The sequence below is a fragment of the Poecilia reticulata genome, linkage group LG2 (assembly GCF_000633615.1).
Source record: "Poecilia reticulata strain Guanapo linkage group LG2, Guppy_female_1.0+MT, whole genome shotgun sequence".
Taxonomy (NCBI): Eukaryota; Metazoa; Chordata; class Actinopteri; order Cyprinodontiformes; family Poeciliidae; genus Poecilia; species Poecilia reticulata.
Genome location: NC_024332.1, coordinates 29239740 through 29253863, shown reverse-complemented (window position 1 = coordinate 29253863; position 14124 = coordinate 29239740). Strand labels below are relative to the sequence as shown.

Below are 14124 nucleotides of genomic sequence, written 5' to 3'. Positions count from 1 at the left end.
TTTTGATTCTACTCTGGTTTCAGCCCCTCCTACACTAGCTCTTCCKTTAGCCTCCAGAAYCAWCTCATCTGGATTTGTACTAAACAAAAACACTTAAGAGAGTTGTACAATAATCTGTTACACTGTAGGTAAGATATTGACTGTTTATAAAGACTAAACAGACTACTAAAACAATTCTTAACAGTCCCTTCAARCACTTCATTGACTCAATAAAAGCTATAAAGATCTCCACGTGTTGCCATGGTGACAGCTTGTTGTCTATTAGTCACAGTAGTGATCAGAAGCRGTGTGCTCATTTGGAAAGGTGCCTTGCATTTCTTTTTAAAACAACCAGTTATTAATTAATAGGAACCACAAGAAAGTGCATTTTCCTCCTCTACGATGAAGTGGACCGTGACATCTGATAATGATAAATAAAAAAAAAAAAAGGATCTGTTGACAAAATGGCAATAATAAAAGGGAAAGACCATCCTTTTGAAGCTGCACACTCAAAAATAATGCATCAAACTAAAGTAAATGTGCCAAAGATTGATTAATTCAATTTCCAGAAAACCTGCAGTCGAGAATGTGTTTGAAAATGTCTCAAAGCTGTCGCAAATGACTGTTTTTACACAGGAAGTCTGCTGTAGCCTCAACCCACTCATTTTTGTGCCGTTTAATTCCAGAAATTCCCTTYAGACCTTGCTTAGTCATCACACCTCTCATGCAATCTGGTTCAAAACCTTAGGAAAAATAACATAGCCCGACAACTTTTGCACCTAAAAAGATCCCTGCCTGGAGCTTTGGAAACACATTATGACTCATGTTTTAGCAGGAAAAAAAAACAAAAAAACCCCACAAAGGCACAGTAASATTACACACTGGCTGTGTTCTGAGTGACCTCYTGACTTACCTGCCTCATGGTTCCAGCCGTAAAGAAGCAAGGGAAAGTACAGAGCCACCTCCACAGTCACTCACTGCTGATATTTAGTCTCTGCGAAGCTGATCCACTGCAGCGGTCTGAACTTAAAGTGTAGTGACTCGCCTCTCAGACTCTCTGTGAGTTTCTGAGCTCTTAACCCTCTCCTCTGAGCCCGCGGGGGGATCAAAACTTGCCACCTTTTTATCTACTCTGACTGAGAACCATCCCATCTAGATGCAGTGGGCTGCAGGATATTGGAGAAGCCAATAGTGTGAAAGGGGGGCAGGACTTTTGCTTCTCCGCACTATAACTTGAGGCTATCAGACGTAACTTGGAGCAGAGGTTTTCCGAACTCGCATAGATGCCTCCAGCTGAACACCAGAAACAAAATTAAACTGTTGGATACCGTTACCATCATCCTTAACCTCAATCAAATTTAGTTGGAAGCATTGGAGTTGAAAATTTGCACCATGCTCACAGTGAGAATAACTGAAGTCAAACAATATACTTTTAACACAGATGCTAGCTGTTATCAGCCATATTTCTCAGATTAAACACAGGAATGCGCTGAGATTTGTGACTGCAGACTTAAAAAGTGTTGAAAGCTTTCTCTCACATTGTTGGCGCCTGCTCACAATTCCTCAGTTGCTTAGAAAATAACTAACATGTGGAAAGACTGACCCGGTTGGCACCCAAGCAGTACGAGAGAGCGAGATCGCATCAAGTCTGATCAGTTTCTCAGCTGAAAGTTTAGACGCCGTTACCCGAGACAACCTTGTCACCAACATTGGGTATGAGGACTTTTTTTTTTTTTTTTTTAGAATTGGATCACTGTGCAAGATGCATGTTTTGGGCTGTGGTTTTACCGGCGTAAAACCACAGTGCAAAATGGCATAGTTTCACTTGGATTACAAAGCAGCCACATTCTTATGTCCAGAAGTCCTCATGTTTCAGTTCAGCCTGCTGCATCCAGAATGGTGTGAAATGAAATAAGAGAAATCAAACCATTTTAGGGACTTAATAGTCAATATTCCCTTGAAAAGTAACGCATAGCTATGTTTTTTTCAGTACAATCAGCTTAAATTCAGCCACCATTATATGAAATGTTGAAGCCTATAAATCTTACATTTTGCTGCCTAGAAAATCCATAAATTCAAACAATTTTCAGTTGGTTAAAAAAGTTTAAAAAAATTATACCACCCCACTAAACTTTTGACACAAAGCAGGAAAGACTTGCGCTTTTGCACTGTTTGAAATATTTTGACTCTCAGCTAATATGAAGAGTCTAATCAGACATGGAAGCATTTTTTCAGTGTTGTGTAATTTGGTGAGCCTCTGATTGTGGTCCCGGTTTCCTGCTCTTTGCTGATAGGAGGGTCATCCTGTGTGGTCCTCTGCTGCTGAAGCCAGTCTGCTTAAGGGTTTGACATATTGTGCCAGAGATGCAACTCTGCATGTCGCGGTTGTAACCAGTGGTCATTTCAGCTGCTGCTGCCCGTTCTGTTATCGCAAACCAGTCTTTCTATAATTCTCTGACCTCTGGTGCCTGTAACCTGTTTTTCATCCGCGGAAATGTCACTTTTTGAACCATTCTCTGTAAACCTGAGTAATAGCCTTATGTGAAAATTTCAGTAGATCAGCAGTTTCTAGAAAATACTCAGAAGCTCAGAAATCACTWAAATCCCATTTCTTTCACATTCTGATGCTTTGTTTAAAGTTTAGCAAGTCGTGTTCGCTATGCCTAGATGCCTGAATGCTTAAATACATCGATCTGCTGCCATTTGATTGGGTGATTCACTGTTTACCARACAATTAAAGAGGTGTATCTAATTAAGTACCCCTTGAGTGAATGGATATGAGCAGGTGCAGGTGCAGGAGGCCACTGAGTGCCACTAGACTGCTTGTTCATATTCAACCTGCTGTTTAAAAAACAAATTGCATTCTAAATGCAAAATATTCACAGAAAACTGTGAAGCAGATTCAATGCAGCAGACCAATAGATTGTCAAAGCTTAAACAGAAATCCTTACTCTTTCTTCTGGACTTTTTAAGCATCCTTCTCCAAAGATACAAAGTGTGTCTTACCTCACAGCCTGTTAGTCACTCAACCAGACAGTCCAGTCAGGGTGACTCAAAGATACACAGAGAAACCAAAGATGAGAGTTTCCTAAAAACTTGTGACTTTGCTCAGAAGACTCCCTCTACTTTTTAACTATCTGTCTGGGTGCTGCCGCTTCATCTGTTTTCCTCCTGTCTCTGAAAGTCTTCTCACACAAGCCTCTTTTTTCTTTTTTTCTAATCCTCTCCAAAGGAAGCCGAAACTGCTCCAAATGGTTCAACCAGGCACCGACTTCTCAGGCTTTTCCCTCTTTGTGTTATTTTGTTGGCTGGGATCATTAACTTGGTCCCATGAGAACACGAGGAGGTAAATAACCACCCCCTCCTTCCTGTGGAAGCTGTCAATCACTTGTGATGATGAGGAGGTGAGGGGCTGCTCTTAGCCTCTGAGGAAACACTCCTGATTGGTCACCGGGGAGCAGGGGTGCCCGGCATGACAAATGGGAGCTCTAAGATGGATAGAATTGCTCTGTTAGGGTTACATGCGCAGCCATAATAGACTTTTACACAACTCACTCATTTGCATGTCATTTAGAATAAAGCTGCAGACTTGTCAGACTTGACAGCAAATGTCTCTGCATCTGGATTTGAGGGGGGGAAAAAAGTGCTTCGTTTAATACGTTGGCAGTTGGGCAAATGCTAGGGTCAAGCTGAATAATGTCAAGATCTTTTAAATGACACTTTGGTACAGTCTGGACAYTCAGTGGGGRGTAMGAGGGGRGAAACTAYGAGGGATGCATTAAGCTGCCGTTGCTATGGCAGTTTGGCAGGAGCAGGGATGCATCCTGCCTCTCGAGCCAAATGCCATTCTAATCTTTTCACTGGCCAACCCTCAGCTCTCTCTTCACAGATTGTTTGTTTCTTCGTCAAGCCTACCACTGTCTGTTAGTTTCCTCTTCCTCCCAACATCCAATGCCAATTTGAAGTCAACAGCATTTTGTAAGGAAGTGAAATGTGTAGAGACCCTGTGACTGAGACAATACCTGAACGAGGTCACTCCCCTTCACAGGACCGAGACTAAACGCTTTAACTGACAAATGACGAGAAACAACAGACACATTAAGCACGGCTGTGAGTCTGATGCCTGTGCTTGACTCATTCTGAACACTAATAGATTTGTAAACGGCGCTCAGCAAATCCATTTCCAATGCAAAACACACAGAAAGCGCTAAAGTAATTAAAGTTTATATACCTCAGTTCAAAAAACTGAAACATCCACCARATAAAATACATACAAAGAAATATTAATCTTATTTCTGTCAAGAAGATTACGACATACAACTAAGTAAAAACCAAAATTCAGTTTTTCAGAAAATTTGAATATTCCATAAGACGAATATAATTGCTTCACACGTCCAGTTACCACACTATTTTGCACTCAGTATTTGATGAAGGCCCTTATTACAGGAACTACTGCATCAATGCGGAGTGGATCTCTGTTAAGCTGTTTAAAAAACAAGTTTGTTTTGATCGTGTCCTTTAGCATGTCTCCAACGTTGTTCAAAGTCTTTTCAAGTCTAAATTTGTTCTATAMCACATACAACCATCAGTAGTTGACAGAAATGCTGCACGAAGTACAAAATGAACTTAATATGAAAACAGCCCCGCCCTCCCAGACCCCAATAAAAACCGAAATAATTATAAGTTCTCTTATTAAAGGGCCTGTAACACATCTATGAATTAATTMTTTTGCAACAAAATGACAGAAAATCATGGCTATTTACTTTGATTTGAGAGASAAGCAGACATGTGAGGCCAGTGAAAACTGGTTTGCCCTCTTTATTCATTCCAAAGGTCACACCCTTCCCTGAACTGTAAAAAAAACATCAAATAAAAAGAAAACAGTCTGTTTCTGTTTTTATCTTTCCACAAAAGAAAATCTGTCTGGGTTGTGGTTTTCAGTAACCCGTCCCCACCTCTCCCMCTGGAAACTGAGGCTGTTCTTTGCTCTGGTTTGACACACAAGGTTTCTCTTGTTTTCAAGAAAAGGGATATAAGATCTTTATTTTTTGGTATTATTTTCAGTGACTTACTGTGGTATGAAAATATGAGATAGAGTCCTGACAGAACGTTTAATAATTACTTGCTTTAGCAGTCACTATTAAGTTTCAAACATTTTAAAATAAGCAATTAATAGTCTGTGTTAATACAATATGCAGTTTTGAAATTATACTGTGTAGCCAATCAGGAAACTGTGACAAAAAGTAATGCCAAAGACCCCCTGTTAAGTCATACAGCAAATTTTATAAGCATTTTTATCCAATTTCACTCACTCCAAGCAGGCCTGATTACGGCCAGGCCTGTAGAATTAAGAAATATGGCCAGCCTATAAAAGTTGTTCCATTGATGACTCACCCTGAAGGCCACAAACAAACCCTGAATAACATCTAAACACTGCAATCTTCATTTGTCAAAGTTAGGGTCAGTGTTCATTATTCACCAACTGGAAAGGGACTGAGCAAAAATACTATCCATGGGCAAGCTCCAAGGCGATATTGACTGGTGATTTAGAAGAATATTTTTTTCTGGTAGACAGGACAAAAGTGGAACTTTTTGGAAGGGGTTCATCCTGTTTCATCCTTCATAAAACATGTAACTTAAAAAAAAWTTAATTATGCCATACATAAACCTTTAAAAATGATGGGAGGCTTTTTTTGCCGGTTCAGGACCATGATGACTTGATGTTTGTACCAGAAATTCTTTGCAACAGGACAATCATCCAAACACCAAGATGTTCACTTCTGAATGGCTAAAACTAAAACCAAAATGTTGGCTTTGGAGTGGCCTTGTCGAATCCCATTGAGATGATGTGGCATTAGCTAAAACAGATGGTTCATGCTTGAAAACCACCCAAAGTAAAACAACTCTGCAAAGAAGAGTGAAYCAAGATATTTAGAGGAAGATTAAASACTCATTGATAGTTATCACGGGAGTTGTTGCTGCAAAGATGTTACAACCAGTTATTAGGTTTCAGAGGCTTTTTCTGACGAGGCCAGGTTGGCCTGGATAACTTAATTTCACTTCATAAAAGGAAGGAAATTCTAAAACTGCACTTTGTTTTTCCTCATATCATTATCTGATATTAAAAGTRGTTTAATGCTACAAAATACCAGAAGAAATCAGTAGCGGAATAARTACTTTCTCACAGTATCTTAAGTAATCAATATAAAATGCTGTCACAAGATGCCATAATGTCGAAAATGAKTGTTTCTGTTTCTGAATTTGCATTGGTGGCAGTGAAGCCTACAAATATTCTAGAATAATCCTCATATAAATACAGCCTAAAAAAACAACAACACATATATTCCCTTATCAATTAATAGCATAACTGTCCACAAAATTATTYCAAACAAATGAATATTCATCTCCATTAAATGAGGCCATTTGCAGCCTAAGGCGGTCCTCTTGATGATGGCTGGCACATCAAGCTGCATTAATTAGAAAAAGACCTGCAGAGGGCCAGAAACGCCCTCCTGAAAAGCAAGATAAGTAGTTGGAGCAAAACAGGCCATGAAATTGAGTGTTACATAAACATTAATAGTTGAGGAAAGAAGAGGGAGGAATTTTTTTTTTCTTCTACCTGCATAGTCATCATGTCATAAGGTTAGCTATCAATTTGCAGTATAAGCAGTTCCACAAGAAAATCCATGCCATGCCAAACAAAGAAATCCTAATTTATGCATACGACCACAAACTGTACAAATAAGATTTTTAAAATAACACATTTAAAATAAATAMTCATTACACAGCTTTAAAGCAGCCAAATACGCTGARTAAGGTAGAAACAATTTGAATAGCCTCAAATGCAAATTCGTTTGTCTTCAGCAGCCATGAAATTAAACAGTAAAATCAACTCACATGCTAAAGTCCTGAGAAATCTTTGAGATTATTTTCGAGCACAAGATGAAAAGGAATCTCCCATTGAGAGCCGAGCTCTCTATTTCAGTGATGAGAGAATAAACAAAACATACAGTAGCATCCTAGCTGCTCTGTTTCCCACACGCCCTCCTTCATTGCTGGATCTCCCCACCCAGCCCCGGCCCCATCCCTGGCTATATGCTCATGCAAGCATAAATCATTACCAGCAAGCATCACGTCCACCAGGCCATTTCATGGATATGTTCTTCATTAATGCACCCCCAACCCCCTTTTTGGGGTTGAGCATTTGCCCCTGACTCCCCACCCACCCTCACAACAAAAAGACAAAGAGGTAGCAAATGGAGAGCCAAAGKGGGGGGGGGGGGTACACAAACCTTGGGGACCACATTTTGATGAGTTTCTAACTACGAGGCCCGGCCTTGAACAGATGGGACCRTGTCTCCAGGGTTGTGCTGCATCGCTGCGTTTAGTTAGCGCATACACTCCCACACACACACCCCTATACATCCTTTTAACCAACTTCTGCTCACCAAATGATGCTGTGCAGATTCTACTCTAGATGTGATGAGCAACATAAAAGAAAATGTCTTTTATAATATTATGTTTGGCATCAAACTTCAATGTAATCACAGTAATTGGAGTCTGAAGGTAAATGTCTAATTAGGTTAGCATGTGCTTACAGGCATTAGGATGGTCTTTTTCAGTACAAGTGCTGATCTAAGCGACTATAATCATTTTTTCCGAACTAGAACAGCCCTCACTCTGCCAGCGAACAATGAGATGAAAGCAAAGGCTGCCCTCGTCGTGGCAAAAGTTCAACTTTTTAATTGCACTCGTGCCTTAAGACATGCTGCCAATGACTAACCCGCAATCGGCTTGAATATTAGCCAAATGAATGAGAATGTTATTGAAAAGCTAATTAACGCTCACAGCGGTTTATCTTCAGAGCAGGTAAAGTTAGTTCAAAGAAATCTAGTATGATTTAGGTATATGCTCTCAAAGGACCCGCCATCTTGTTTCTGCATGCATTTAGCTCGAGGTTAGCAGGCTAAATGGGCAGGACTGGTGTGGGCAGCGACCTGGTATTGATCCTCATCCCCCTCAGCAGCGCTGCATGGTCGTGAAAATGCCACCATCAGATTTAAGCTTACGATCTTCTCTATTTTTTTCTTCTGTAGTAAATTGGACTAACTTATTCTGTGCACATGTATACAGAGACTTAATTTAGTTTGAAATGTTTATGAAACCTGATAAGCACCACAGTTTAGATTTATGAAAGAGCAACGTTCTAAAGACGTTTGTTTTTGTTAATTCTATACAAGCATTCACAATCCTTGGAACATTTACACATTTTGTCATGTTGAATTCACTCATTTCGATTTATGTCATTGGGATTTTATGATCAGATAAACAAGATGTAAAAGCATATTACAAATAAAAAAAATTAAATTGTGAATTTGCCTCGAGACCGCTTGACATTGGTAGGCCTAAATAAAACGTAATGCAAACGACTGCTTGAAAAGGTTACCTATTCGGTAAGGAGAGTCCACCTTTTTGGGATACATGCGAAATGCTATGTGAGGCTGAAAGGAAATGCTGGCCATCAAGCTAAACACACCATTCTCATGGGAAAATATGGCGGTGGCATCATCAGGCTGTGGGGAAATAGCCGAGAGACCAAGAGCATAGACTAAGTCAGCAGTTTTTGTATGTCAGCTTTTATCAAAGACATTCAGGTAAAATTACAACCACTGCAAAAAATGAAGCCTATATATATAAAGTTTGCCAACAATCTGTTTTGAAACAATAAAGCAAACTTTGCTATTCAAAAAGAACTCTTTATGTTTTGTTTTAAGTACTATAACAAGGGATCAAAAGAAACTGTTGCGGTCAAAATAAAAAGTCATTGATCATTTCCCAAAGAAGCTCGATGTACTTTGTGGCTAAAATAAAATTGCACAACGCTTTGCTGTCTGGTGCTTTCTCGCTTCAACAAATATGGGAAGGCATTTTGGAAAAGAAATATAATCTACTATTTTAAGTCCACACCACAAACTGCTCCTCAGAAAGTCTTGACTTTTTTTTTTTCTTCTTTTACGGAAAATAAAACGTATCTACTTTTTCGAAAGGGTTCAGTGAATGCCTGCTGCATTCTTTCTGCTTAGATGACTCAGTAATTGCTTCCAGCTTGTGTGGGAATGTATCTAAGAGAATTTATCACATCTTTATCGCAAATCTGCAGCTAACTAACTTTATCAAAGATGATGATACTAAAGTATTCCCCCTGCACTTTCTGGCTGTATACCCAACCCCCCCAGCCTCAGTTTGTATTCTCGCTTTACAAACAGTAGTCGCTTTGAAAGACGGAACCTGTTTGACAAAGGCAGACAAGAAATTGTCCTCCGCCGGCTGAAGAGTTTTCAGACAACGCCGTTCCTCCATCTCTGTTAAACATTACGACCGTCACACTCGACTGGGTTTTGCTGGAGTCAATCTGAACATCTGTGTTGGGGSTGCGTTCACATGTCCAAGGAGGCAGTCAGAGCCAAATGCCTCAGCCCAGCTGTTTAAGTGAGGATCATCTAAATTTCAGTTTTCTCCTAGGTTTTTTTTTTTAAAACCGTTGGCTCGGGCATGTTGACATTGTTGATGAGCAGTTAACATTATAAAACAAACACCATCAATGTTATCTTAGGGACACGCAACTGAATATTCTCATTTGCTGTCCATCAAGATGTCAAAACATTTCTTCAGAACATCACAAGACATTCCTGCAGAAGCACGTTCTTCTCTAAAGTTAGAGATGGGTGAATTTTTTTTTTTTTTTAGATATTACTGACACCATGGCACTCAGCTACACTTCATTGCACAGAACTGCATACACTAGATCTCAAACATGATTGCACCGCTAAACATCCAGCTTCTGTGAAAAAAATATGGCACTTTAAAACTGTTTTCCAGCTTTCATGYCATATATATTCTACGTTATACCTTTACTTTATGTATAAATCAACAAAAATGCAGCTAATATTTTGGGGAAACATAAGCCTTCTTCAGTAAATCACTGTCTAATCTTGACTTGGCACTGAAACTTGCAAAAGAAATATCCACAAATTTATGTCTACAGATAAATCTCCACAAATTTTCTAGTACTTTTTTTTTTTTTTGCTCAGCTCTGGTTACTAGCTCTGGTTACTACTTTCCAAATCATTATGGAAGGATACTTTCAGTAATATCCATTATCATCATTACTGAAAAATATCCTACCGTTAGGATATGGCTTAATGCGCATTGTATCGTAGTCAGAACGCAGAAATTCTGACGTCTCAGTTAAAAACTTAGAAAGTGGGAGAAACTCAGACGACCCCATTTATGACTATTAAGGTCGTCTTCGTGTTTCAATATGACTTCTTCTCGCATCAACAATAGCAAGCTGTGGTGGAAAACTTTACAATACACATGGAAGAACATGTCTAAAATTAGCGTAACATTTACCACCTGCAGTTCTAAACTGAACAAATTTCAGGAGAATTGCTGGAAAGCAAAAAGAAAGTGGAAAAGATGCCATAGTACATCTTTTGGTTAAAAAGCCTAGTCTTGATCCAACTGTATTCCTAAGCCTATCTAAAGACTATCTTTCCTTTCAAAAGTTTTGGAAAAAGTTATTTACAAACAGTTCATGGAATTTTTAACAGCAAATAACATTCCTGAGGTTTTTCAGTCRGGATTTAAATTGCGTTACAGCACAAAATCTGCATTGCTTGGTTTTTAACGATATTCTTGTAGTCACAGACTCTGCAAATTGTGTGATCTTGGGCTTTATTGGATTTAACAGCTGGATTTGATACTGTGGACCACAAAATTTTAATTTGTCCCTTAGAGCACCTTACAGGCATTCAATGGACTGTTCTTGCCTGGTTCAGCTCCTATCTGACAGCATTTTGTGTCAGCCTGGGAAATTTCAAATCTTTCTGTTTCACTTTCTTGTGGAGTTCCGCAAGACTCAGTTCTTGGGTCTCTCTTTTTTTTCCATTTAATTTTTTTCTCTTCTTTTTTCTTGGGCTCCATCTTTAGAAAGCACAAATGTTCTTTTCATCTTTATGAGAACAAGATCATAGATCTTGGCCCTCTCACGCAGTATCTGAAAGGCASTGTCACCAATCCTKGGGTAAAAATGGATGGTTATTTTAGTCTTGACAGGCAGATCCCCTCAGTGGTGAAGTCCAGTTTTACCAAATGAGATCACTGGCATGTAAAAGATATGTATTGATTACTGCAATCCCTTATCTCACAGACACTGCGGATACGATGCCCATAAAATGAATAGAGCTGTGCCAAAAGCAGGTACTGTTCCTTTTRCCTTGTTTAGTTTTCACATTCTTTACTTCCCCATTTAGTGTTGGTTGTTTCACCAGATCAAACAGGTTTATACAAGCAGGCAATCACAGTGAATTGTTGACAGCTGAACATCCACATTAATATTAAATGGAGGATGTAGTAAATGAAAGACTCAAGAAGTAAAAGCTACAAGAGTGTAATTTGCGTAACGRGACGTGGATTTTTTWTCTTTCCTTTTTGGTGACATTTGGTCCGTACTTCTTACCATATGGTGGTGGTAAGGCTCCATTAAGTTGATTGCCAACCACCGTTAAATAAAAAGCAGAAGAGTCATCACAGTCCTAGCAGCGGTGTCAACCACACCTCACTAAATAGGAATTTCTGTTGACTTCTTGTTTAGAGTTGCTCTCAGCAGCTGATTGAATCCCTCTTAAGAWGCTAAGAATAGCATGTTGTTCTAATAATTGCATGGTAGCTAGCATTAACTATTGAATGAACTAATACGTTTGTCTAATCAGGTCAATGACATGGAATTTGCATCAGTTGTTGGCAACAAAGTAATCCATATAATGAATCTAAACCAAAGTATTCGTCGAAGAAAGTCACGGCTAAAACGTTAGTTACACATGGAATAAGTATCTACTAAAAACAGTACCTTTTATTTTATTAYTACTGTACCTTTTAACCTTTTATTATAAATAAAAGGTGATAAAATGTGTTCACCGTTTATTATAGATAAAAGGTTAAAATTCTCGTAAAACAAGACRGCAGCTTTGGCTGACATCACTCTGAACTATGGGAACCCAAGGAGTGGATTGGTGTAATAAAATCCTGATATTCCAAGCATTAAATCYTCAAAAWCCAATCAATAAAAYTGATTTTATTGATTGATTTATCAATAAAGGGATTTTCAAAGAGCCAAAGAAAGTAGAGAAACTAGTTGTCAGTATTTGAAGTTTCTTCCTGTTSCTATGGGTTAATCTATACTCGTGGTCTACAAAAATCCTTTCTGATTACCAAAGAACTGCAGAAGTGTTTGGTTCATGAAAGCAAAAACTACCTTAAAAAATCTTACTGTTGCCAAAAAAAAATCGAATAAAGATAATTAATAATAGCAATGTTTGCAGYTATATTTYAAAACTTCCAATGGAAATGGCCAATGGCCTCATTAGCAATATCTYAATCAACAAAAACACACATGTGTTCACTACTTATTTCACATACTTTTATGAGAAAGCAAGACTTTSTCACTGCAATATTACTATTTTCCAAAGCTTCGCAATGCRCTGCACTRCTCYCCATTCATCAGAATSTCATCTGCAGTGAATTAAATTTCCTTTTAACTAAAATCAGCGCTCAATTAATCCTGACCTTCCACCTCTCCATAATAAAGACTGACTTYTTGGGAATATTCAAAATTCACGGTCCTAAAATGTGACCGTGGATATGCGCGCACATAATTCTTAACATCCTGCTTCTTTGTGCTGTCATTGGCTGTCGTAATGGGAGTGATCTAGCGACAGATCTCGCCCTGTCACAACAACCAGGCACAAAAGCSTCGCAGCTGCTAACGAAGTTGGCACTGAGAATGCAATGGATATGGTTGTGTTTATGATTTGGAGGCAGGGCTGTGGAAACGGAGCTAAGTGATGAAAACAATAGTGAAATTTTTAACATCCAAAGCGCATTGACCAAAGTAATCCATTTATATTGCCAAATTAAGTCRATTCTTGAACCCAGAAAAAAAGAATACCATTAAAAAAAAAGAAAAAAACAACACATTTGCTCGGTCTTTCAAGGAGTAAGAGGGGAAAAAAAAATCTGAAGGCTTACCTTATGGAAAAAACAGAAAATCCAAGCGAGTTCAGCAATATTGCATGTCCAGACTTTGCCAGAGCAAAGACTGTGTTGCTTTATTAAAACAGGAAAGATAGGACGAAACCAGCTCTGCTCATTGAAAGTTGGTCTTTACCTTTCTTTCTGTGGGAGTGAAATACTACCTTTTTTGCCAGACGAATGTTTTYACCAGCAGCTGTTTTACGAGGAGGCTGACATATCGGAGCTCCTCAGCTGTCAGCAGACGTGAAGCATGTGAAAACAGGGACGTTTTTGTGACAAAGCATCTGGCTCCCATCTGAACTGACTTTGTAACTAAATAACTCAAACTGCCRAGGCTCTGTTAATGAGTTCATAAAGTTCAGTGCTTCTTCCAGCTCTCCTCCATGCACGTGTTCACTCACACAGACTGCAACATGACTGTTTTTTCAGTAGGAAAAAAAACAATAACAAGCATCCAGGTACRAGGCTTAATGTGTTGTGATCGATATTCTAAAATCAATAGTGTCCTTTTCAGAAAGACCTGCAGGATTCCCTACTGCTCCTTTCTGAGCTGATCAGCTTTCTGCTTGATTCAACCAAATCAAAATCTTAAAGAGTTGGAACTCCATTAGTCCAACAGAAACGCTTCTTAATCAGATCTTACCTGCTTCCCCATGGCTGTATGTGCTCTCTCTCTCTCTCTCTCTCTGGTGGAGAAGGGAAAAAGCAGAAAATTATTTTTAGACAGCTGGCTATTTCCCTGAGGAGGAAGACAGGCAGGAGACAGAAGACTGAAAGGTGTTCTTGCCTGCAAACACTCCTCTTTACTAGGGTGTGTATTCGCAAATACCTCCCTTAGACACACACGCACACACAGCCTGTCATCTGCTTTACAGGTTTATACAGGATCATGGAAGGCTCTGAAGGAGTATTTAACCCTTTGAAAAGCTGCCACTGAAAGGATCGAGTTTTTTTTTTTTTATTCCTGTAAATTACGAGAACTGGCAGAATATCGACTCCATCAAGAGTGGGGTAAAAGTAAATAGCTGCACTGATTTTGTCTTTGCAAAG

General features: G+C 39.0%; 1 protein-coding gene across 5 annotated transcripts in view; it reads right to left on the bottom strand.

The window, feature by feature from the left end:
• mid1 (midline 1) overlaps positions 1-13832 on the bottom strand; it is a 40487-nt gene extending 26655 nt beyond the window's left edge. For 2 of the 5 annotated variants that reach the window (XM_008400353.1, XM_008400407.1), the window contains exon 1: positions 13718-13832. The gene's annotated coding sequence lies outside the window, so the exon portion shown is untranslated. Of the gene's footprint in view, positions 1-892; positions 1072-2985; positions 3250-6876; positions 6900-13717 lie in introns of those variants that run through there. The other 3 variants (XM_008400398.2, XM_008400382.2, XM_008400371.2) reach the window with 3 other exon arrangements.
• Positions 13833-14124: the final 292 nt, after the last annotated feature.